The following is a 10,516-nucleotide window of genomic DNA, read 5'->3' on the forward strand; positions in this document are numbered from 1 at the left end:
GATCAACTACACTGGTTGCTGAGATGAAGCGGACGGGCCAGTGTAATTGTTAAGGATCAGGTTACAATCTTAGTTGCCGAGATGAAGCGGACGGACTAAGATTGCTGGAGAGAAGGAGAGGAGATAGGCCATTATCATGGGTGAGCATAATAAATAACAACTCTTGTGAGAATATGATTGGCAATGAACTTTTCATTCTCAAGTAGAGTGTACGCCACTAGTGCTATGACTAGACCTGGAAAAGGCTGCGAATCAAAGATGAAAGAGGGGATTTAGAGCCCCTTATTTATATACCTAGCCCATGCGGCTGTGACCGAGAAACGGTCGGTACATGTCTACTTGAGATAGTTTCGTGCATTCTTTTGGTATCGTTTATTAATCATTTTATCAACATCGTTTAGTGTTATGTACAGAAATTATTAATATATATATATATATGATAATGTGTTTTTACAGAATAAAGTAATATGAAAATTTGAGAGCTTTGGTGAGGCTTGAGGTGAGTTGTGATTGAATCGCTTGCTCCCTCTCGCTACATAATAAATAAGGGAAAGAGGGAGAAAGAAAAGTTAGTTAAGAAAGTAAAAATAACGAAACGAAAAATGAACAAGAAAATACTTAGCTTAGAAAAAAAAAGAACAACTGTTTTCAAAATTTTAAATTGTTACATTTGCCAAATTACCAAAACTTTACTTGCTATAATATTTTTTTGAAGATTTTCTGAGGTTTCAGTAACCTGCTTGATTTACGCTTTCTGTAAGTAAAAGTACTAAATCCATATTTAATTTCAATAGGATATGCATTTTCTCCAAATGTGTATTTTTAGAAAAAAACATTATAAATTATACAATGAATAATTTCAATGTAACATTTCAATATTGTGTATCACTGACTATTGTAACATAAACTGCATAAACAGAGGCAGATATCCATTCATAGTTTCCTGTTGGGAACATTATTCGATTGGCTGATTCAACTGGCTTCACTTCTTCAAATTATATGGCTGAGCAAGAAGCAATCTTTGAAGCGTCGAAACTGCTTAGAACACTGACGTGTGCCGACGACTCCAAAATTGTGTCCCTTACCGATGCAGTAACAGTGTTGCAGACCCTCTAGTCGAAATGGAGAAAAGGTCTGGGAAAACTTTTGCCAAGGAACTTGAAAAAAATGATGATAATGGACGGGACAGTCATCCTGCAATGGATTCCTACACACTGTGGACTCTGGACGTTGGAAACAAGAGGGCAGATCAGCTGGCCAAGGAGCAAGTCTTGGGTCCGCAATTCGACTGCGGCCTCAACCTAGATGAAATAAAGACGCTTAATAAAGCCACATTTAGACAACGAAGGATTATGAGCCAACCCCATCAGGACCCCAGAGATGCCATTCACCAACTTCGATGAAAATAGTTCCTCATTTTTCGTTTACGAACTGTACTATACCGAAAGCGCCATATTGGCTCCAGTCAGAAGGTAAGCGAATTCCAAGTGTATACTTCAAACATATAAGTCCGAGGTAAAGATACTGGTGTGGACGGCCGTCTCCAACTGAGGTGCAGACAAAGCTCTACGGAACTAAGGAGAACCAAAGAATTCATCGTTTTAATCACTGACTACGCCATCTAAGGGAAGAACGTAGAAGAAGAAAATTGTTCAAACCGATGCAGTTTTTATTTAGATAATTCTAGGTGTAAGTATAATCCTGAGTGTACCTCTGCTTAAAGTTGATCATGAATCATTGATAATTTAATAATATAAGACTACTTGTTTGCTTTTGGCTTATACTCATGTTCATATGTCATGTTTTGTATTTTTACTTTAATCGTAACACTTCAAAGATTGTTTGCTTAACTTGTTCACTTATCAGTTCCGTCATTAGTAATTTCCTTTATATAGATATTACCCATTAGGGATGTAAGTGGACCTTCTGTAATTCCATTACTTATAGCTAGATCAGTCGTTGTAACTGTGTTAATTTAATCACTTATTTTTATGTTAGAATTAAAAGTCCATAGGGGAAACAAAATCATAAATTATTCATGATCTTACGGTAACCAAAACTACGTTATTTATTTACTTAGAAATCCCTCTTTAAACAGTTTCAGCATGATATGTTTTAATTAGTTGTAAAAAAAAATATTAGTTTACGATACTATAATTTGTAATTAACTGTTTTTGGTTAAAATCACCTATTAGATATGGTTTGCTTGAATTAACACAAAATTGCTTTTTTATTTTTAATTGGAATCGTATCGTAGTTCCAATTTACTTTATTTTCGCTGTGAAGATCTACTTCATCTTTAAAATCCCAAAAAATCTAATTCCAAACCAAACATTTTACCGATTCAGGAGCCATATCCCAAAATAAAATTTGTCTTCATTTATTGGAAACTGAATTTAATTAAGTTGTAAGGTTCAACTAGCAATAGGAAATCTGTTACTCATAAGAAGGTTTTAAATACCATTCTCTGATTAAGTGAGATTTATATATAAAAGCAGACATTCCTTAGTCAGCTTACTCGAGATTTTGGTAAGCAAAGCTATATTTCTTAAAGGGGATTTATCGAGGGAAAACTGATTTACGATATTCCAATTAGATCGTCCTAGCTTTGAGAATAGCTTATGCGATCCCTTTCTATTATAAATATAAAAAATTTTAGAATAAAAAAAACAGTTATCAATTAGGGCCAGTTGTACCGATGACCGGTAAAACTACAATTTCTTAAATCTCAGGTAAAATGAATAATTATCCGTTCTATCAGAAAATTTGGCGGTATACTTTACCACCCCATAATTGCCAGTTAAATTGAGAGTAATCATAAAAGGAACCTTCCATAGTTCTAGTTGGATCTGTTATCAAGCGAATGTGTTTTCTATTGCTTCGTATCTTTCCAAATTCTGTAAAATGACGATTTGACAGAGAATTAAGGCTTCAAAGAATTAGTTGCTCAGGCAATAATAAAACAAGTATTCCATCTTCGATCAAATCATTTTTCGCAGTGGTCGATGAAGAATTTTTAATAATTTCGACTTCAAAAGTTGCTACTGAATCAATTTTTTAAATTTATTAAACCAACTATTTCTAACATCAGCGATAGGAATAGTGGAGTTTGGCAGTTGTCTCAGTTTCAGGTAATCTTGGTAGCCTGGTTAATAAAACTGTAGACCAGAAACATGTCGCCGAATTACCGGGGTTTATTAAAGTCTTAGACAATTCTAGTTACCCAAATCTCAGTTTTACCGCAGACTGGTGCAACCCGCCCGTAATAATAAGGTAACAAAAAATTTTCTGGGCACCAATATTTTAGGTCAGACAAAGTCAAAAGTTCGAGTTTTTCAACTGGATGGTTTATTTTTATTCTGATTAAGTATTCCTTAACGTGTACAAGTCCAGCAAACCACCAGGGTCTATTTCATGACTATTTCTACTATTAATATAGGCATTGATGGTTTTTTTTGGAGATATATAAATTGTGTAAAATTTAACAATGAAGATAAAAATAGTAAAACCTTTAAATTACAAAATTTTGAAATGAGAGGTTTTGATAGTTATTTGAAGAAAAATGTTCGGTTGATTAATTATTTCAAATGGAATTTATCAGTCAATGTTGTAAATATTGCCCGAATAACAGCACTAAATATTTATAATTGGTAATACAAATATTCATTACCTTACCTAATAAATAATTTAATGATACATTTTAAATTAATGTATATTTATTCTTAATTATTATAGATATTAATTGCTAATTAATCGATTTCCTTATCGATGTAAAATGAGGATAAGTTGAAGCAGGATGTGAAGCCAGCAGCTCTGAGGGTTGACGTATTCCTCACCTGAGACCGACTAAGCCTTGACATATCTATTGTTGTTAATGGAGGGATTAATGTTGAACGTGGGGCTGAGATTTGTGGCACGGTATAATTCACCAGAATAACAGGGCTATTCAACATGATTTACAATTGTGGTCTCATTAGTTGTTGCAATCTGTAACATCGGCCATCATCACTCCAGAACGCCATGGCTAATCATCGCTCAGGCTTAAATATTACTGAAACTTTTAGAGTTGCTTATAAGTAAGTTATAAGTAAACGTGTTGTGTACAGAAAATGATAAGGAATCAATTACCTTAAGTTGCATACAGCTATAACATAATATAGAATAATGAAATAATTACATATGCAATGAAGAATGGTGTTATGTTTTTATTTAAATTTTCAATAAAATATTATCACCTAAAATCTTGTCAGCTATTTTATTTTTTAAACGTTGAACTTAACCCATCCGTCAACATGAACACCATTGCCTGAAGAGCTTGTGAAAATGATGATACTTAATTATTAAAGCTCTCATAATTAATATTATAGTGTTAACAAATTACTAAATATGGTTTATAAAACAATTATATTATTACAAGAATAAATGCAACCCTTTTTTATTTATATGTATATTTTAATATTAGTTAAACCAGCTCATTATCAACCTTTTTCATAATATATTGTTTCAAATTCACAACTAGACATTCTAATAAAAAAAATCTTATAAAAATAACAATTCTGTTCGTCCAAACTCAACCTTATTAAAAGAACCGCATAATAAAAACGATAAAGTCATAAAAATCTAACGTTAAATTAATGATATATGAATATCACATTAAGATTTTTTTTATAGTTGATGAAATGGTGGGTTTAGTTTTTTTTTTTTTTTTTTTTATTTATTTTTTTATTATTAATTTATTTATTGATATTTACAACTGTATACATATATACACATCAAGTAAATTTGCTGTAAGTGATATTATGACATGATAAAAACATGTGGAGAATCTACCCATTGATAGAACTCCAAAAACATTTCTAAAGGAGAAGATCTCGAGGCCATCTTCTTTTCAGACGCCTAGGAAGATTATTAGGTATTGAAGGAGAAGCCAGGTTAGAAACGAGTTGGTTTGGGTGGTTGGGAAGTTTATTATGGAAGGATTGGTATCTGGTTCTGGCCAAATCGGCAACATAGGGGACATTGAGTACTGTAGGGCAAGACGAAGGGTAAATGTGATTTGGTGGAATTTATTTTAATGCTTCAGTTTTAGCACCATTCTTCGAGGGTGGTGATTTGGGATTGGAGGGATTGGGATACAATGGAAAGATCATTATTCACTGACAACAGGCATGTGTCATCGGCATACGTGGTGAGAATAGTGTTAGGATGGGTTGGGATGTCAGCTGTAAAAACTGTTTAAAGGATAGGACCAAGGAGACAACCCTGAGGTACACCAGCAGACTGAGGAAACAGGGATGAATAAGCGCTGTTGTGATTTACTTGAAATAACCTGTCTGAGAGATAAGAACGGATAATGAGATAATATGTAGGGGGTAGGAATTTACGGATCTTGTATAGTAGTCCTGGGTGCCAGACTCGATCAAAGGGTTCAGTTTTGAATTTGAAAACCATATTACCAAAAATGATTAAACGTTTTATAATGAGCTGGTTTTAGCCCGAAACGTTTATTGTAATAAACAATTTAAGTAGTAAAAAATCGCTGAATTTTTACCTTTAAATAATATAATTGATATAACGATTTGAAAAATATTTAATGGAAATTTATTATTTTAGGTTAATGGATATCTATGCAAAGTAACCAGTAAAAATTATAAGAACATAAAATTGTATGTTAAAATGATGCATAATGTTTGCTTAGTCTCTATCTTAAATATTAAATTCAACAATGATGATTGGATGAGAGTATTATGAATCGTAGAAAAGATATTCCCAGAACATTATTAAACAAATATCATGTCCATCCAGAATGCAGCCAACGTAATTATATAATCTCATGCAAAACTTGAATTTATGAGTCACTGTTTAATTTTACCTTCTTGTATTAGCCATTTACAATTTTTCTCTGGATTTCCACGTAAAATTAAAAATATATTATATATGAAGCAAAATCAAAATATCTCCTCTGTTTGGGAAAAGTTTAAATGTAAGTAAACATTATCAGCGATTTTATTCTAATTAATCCCACGAAATATTCCAAAGTTCAAGACTTCAGTATCAAATATTCTTCTGAAAATAGAAGAGTAATTGTATGTAGAATATTCTTGGTTATTCCTATATCGTATCAATAATTGATTCGTGTGATAGTCCCACTAATTATTACAGATAAAGATTATGGGACCCCGTTCAAATATTAATAACAAATTAATAAATTGTTTGACTATTTTATAGATTTATTAACCTTTTTTGATTTCTTTCAAAAACTTCGAGTAAAAGTCTTACTTAAACGATGTTAAGATATGACCTTAGGCTAACGTTACTATTACTTCGACTGACTATAACAATAATTAAAGGCAAAGAAGGAGCACTGAAGAAACAACATTGACTGCAAATGAAAATATTAATACATAGTATCAAAACGATGATTAGCAGACGAAAAACAACTATATTAATGTAAGTGTAAGAAATGTCCTAGGTACATAATTATCAAATAAATGAAAGGAAAACAACAGGATAAAAAAGTAAAACAACACGAGCAGCAATGCTTCATCACTAAGGTTCTGTTTCCCTCTTGTTTTTGTTTGGAACAGATAAAAACTGAACAGTTCCATTAACGCAGAAAGACCGCTAAATAAATAGGGATGGGAAAGGGCACTCACAAAAGGTACTTCGTTAATACCAACTCAATTCATATTTAAACTTTCAACCCCTATAACTCAATTCACGCCTTAAAAGCTATAAAGGGATGAATAAAAACAAATAAATAAATTACACCGGGGACTCCAAAAAGACTTTTCTTTCATACAATTTCACCTCTCACATGAATTTTCAACCTCCAATATGAAATTCGTGAAGAGCTATGTAAGACATAGGCATGAGGGATAGGGCGAGAAAACTTCTGAAACTCAAAGGCAATTATGTTACAAACTCCAATTAACATACAAATTTTTAAACCTTTAATTCCATCAGGAAAAAAAAAACTTAAATATTTAGACAGAACGAAATATATACCGATGTATGCACTCACGTTTATTCATTTCTTTCTGCCTAACAAAAAAAAAAAAAATCCTACGTACCGAATTTCTTGTTATTTGATCCAAAGGGGACCGTTGGAATACACAAGTGTAGTAGGATGAAATATATATGCATATATTAGACATCTCTGAAACCCTCACAACAGTGTTATTGGTGCTATGAAACGGATTTTAGATGCATTTCCGATGACCTTAGATACTGTGCCTAAGTCTAAGATAAAATTATATTTTGAAATAGTAATACACTTAAAGTGTAAAATAATTATGTAGGTTTTTTTTTTTTTTTTTTTTTTTTTTTTTTAATTTTTCATTTAACCGTTTCGTATCTCTTGTATGGAGATATTACGATTTAACACACAATTTAAACGGGCTAAGGAAAAGTCTTAGACTCTCATAAATATAAATGGACCGACTTGGTAAATAATACCTGCCTTATCTTCTTTACGGAAATCGATTTTAAATAATTTCTTAGTCCCATCCCATGGATAGGAGCACTAGCTGGGGCTAAATGCTGAACAGAGCCTTTTTAAATATTTGTTTTTCAATCCATTCGTTTGAGTCGTTGGTTTAAATTGAATAGAATCTTAAACAAACTAGCTTGTCAAAGGTCACGAGAGATTTGATTACTCTATGTTCACTGAAGATCAAAAGGATGAATTAATTATACAACAATAAAAAAAAATTCAAATATTTGAGCTCTCCGGACTGTGATGGTTACTTGCAGATTCTTCAGTTTATTTTATTATTCAATTAGTTCCTCTTAAAGTGAATACATAATTAATTGTATTACTCATATGGTTTATAGATTATCGCAGATAAGCTATATAAAGTGCTAAGCACATATAGCAGTCGGCAAGTAATCCTAACAGCATCAAGCCGTTGATCGTTATAGTGAAAGAGCCCGCTAATATAAAATCAGTTATTCCAGTCCAATTTTTTATTATTTTAATGAAAACTACGTGTAATTACTAGTCAAAATTGACAAGACTTCCAAATATAGTTAGGGGAAATACAAAATGGTGGATGTTGCAAAATGATAAAAAAAATTAATTTTTCATTCGGGTTCCATATTTTTGAAACAACCTCCAACAATAGAAAACCTAGTAGAACACATTTAAAGTGGAGTAAATTTGCTCGAATGTGATCTTTATTAGAGCTGTTTTCATTTTTATTATAGACATTTTCTAAGGGTCGGGGAATGATGGATTGACGGGTAGCCATTATAGATATAGGTAAGGAATACGATGGCTTTACAAGGGAGCTGTTTCAGTATATGTGATGTGATAAGATCGTGGCCAGGAGCCTTTTTAGTTGCTAATTGGTGGATGATCTTTATTATGTCTGAGGGAGTTTTTTCTTCATCTGATCGTGTCCAAGTCTTATTTTCAGTGAGAAATGGATGGTTGAAGGATTGGTATTTTAGTAGTTGTCTATAATGATTTGTTAGTGGTATTTAGGTTTTCTGTTAAGTTCTGGAAATTTTGTATTATGTGTTTTCTAATAATGAAAAGATTTAAAAAAAAAATGATAGATTGTCCTCGAGGACGGCCGAAACGTCTGACTTATAAAGAAATATAAGTCGATTTGAGACTAAAATTGGATAAAATTTATTTTATTTATATTCATCATTCTCCAGAATGTTCTAATTCGCCTACTCTTTTTTTCATGGTTTATATTCAATCACTAATTTAGGAGGGCCTCATTTAATCCCCGAAGGAAATTATCCATACCTGTGCCTATAATGACCATTATGAACGCTAATTTCTCCTAAAGTTAGTTTAAACTATGATGTTTCTAGCCGAAAACCCGACCTAGAACAAGGTTCTGCTTCGAGCCCGACAGCTCTACTTACTACCTTTGTACTATGCTAGAGTTTAATTAATTTCGAAAGGAGGGCGTAACAGTTTAGAGGAAACTGCCACCTGCCTCTTAGTTGTTTTACATCAAACTGTAAACCTTTGATGGTTGAGGCCATTATTCTCATCGGGCTAAGATAATAAATTTTAACGGCTCATATAAAACTTTACTGACTAAGGGTTCGAATATATACGTTAAAGTTTAATATGCTGTTGTTCAATGACTTTGTTATAAGTTTTTGATTTTCCTGTTCTAATACATTTTAAATATTTCATACAATAGCCAAATCAAATCAGGATCAGTACAAATATTTGCCTTACTATCTATTCTTTAACGAATACCTTCGTTTTTAAAACAAAAAAAAAATCAACCAGCAAAGTATTAAGTAGATGACTTCGGAAAATCATCGCTAGTTAAATTACGACTTGCATCAAGCAGGATCATTCCGAGGCATGTCACAGAAATCAGGACGCCTATCTCCTCAGTTCACTTTTATCGAGTTTGAGACAGTTGTTGGACTTATGACTCCGGAGAATAAAAATATTTTATAATCAAACGAAATCCCCTAAAAGTAGAATACAAGATATGGAGTAATCAAGATATACTAACAGAGAGAATTGTCCAAAACGTGGTCCAGAACAAAATAAAAGTGTTAAAGGCTTTTTTCCTTGAAAATAAAATAAATAATAACAAAAATTATTTATTAAATGTGATTATTATATAATGAAATATCTTGTTTGAGACGGGTTTGTTTATTTTTTATAATAAAAATATCAATATAATTTTACACTTTTTATTTTCTTGTAGCTCCTACGTTTCAGCAATTCCGGTTATTAAACTGTTATAGGCAACAATTACAAATTATAAACTGATATAACGTAAATGACATTGTAAACTAAGCAATTAAAATAAGTGAAATATTAGGTTATTGGCTAATGGAAAAATTCGACAAATGCATAATAGCCTGCAATAGTTGATAACCAATGTTGAAATAAGAAAATAAGAAGTGTGAGGCTTCGGTTAGCGCTAAATAATTTAAAAAAATAATTTACAAGATAAATATTAATTATAGGATAAAAATATCTTATTAGGATAATAATAGAATCAGCTACGCTAAATTTTATAAAAATCGATGTAGGTAGTTCCAAAATACTTTTTTATTGAGTATTTGACCTTAAATGACCCATCTGAATTGAATTTTATACGTTGAAAATTTCAAAATTTTTATATGAAATGGTTTATCAAATTTAATAAAACTCTAATCCTTTTTTCAGAGTTATCCGACTTAAATAATAGTTCAGTTATGACTGTGAGAAAGCTTGGCTTGTATATCCTATTCTTAGATTGTATTAGAATTTGGAGGAACGAAAAACAGCTCGGTTTTTCTAAACAGTGGACTCTTCTGCCCCATTACCTGGATCATCATCATGACTCCTACTCTTTATAGTTATCCCCTTTCTCCTTTTTATCTCTCTTAAATAAAAAAAATCTCTAAACCGGGAAATGATTTTATTAATAATATAGTTTATAATTAATTGTAACTATTTTATTCTTTAATCAATTCAACTATAATATTATATATAGTTTTGATATCCTAACGTAAGACTCTTTGTTAATGGAAAGAATTG

The sequence above is a fragment of the Halyomorpha halys genome, unplaced genomic scaffold (assembly GCF_000696795.3).
Source record: "Halyomorpha halys isolate HHAL.00 unplaced genomic scaffold, Hhal_1.1 Scaffold545.1, whole genome shotgun sequence".
Classification (NCBI taxonomy): domain Eukaryota; kingdom Metazoa; phylum Arthropoda; class Insecta; order Hemiptera; family Pentatomidae; genus Halyomorpha; species Halyomorpha halys.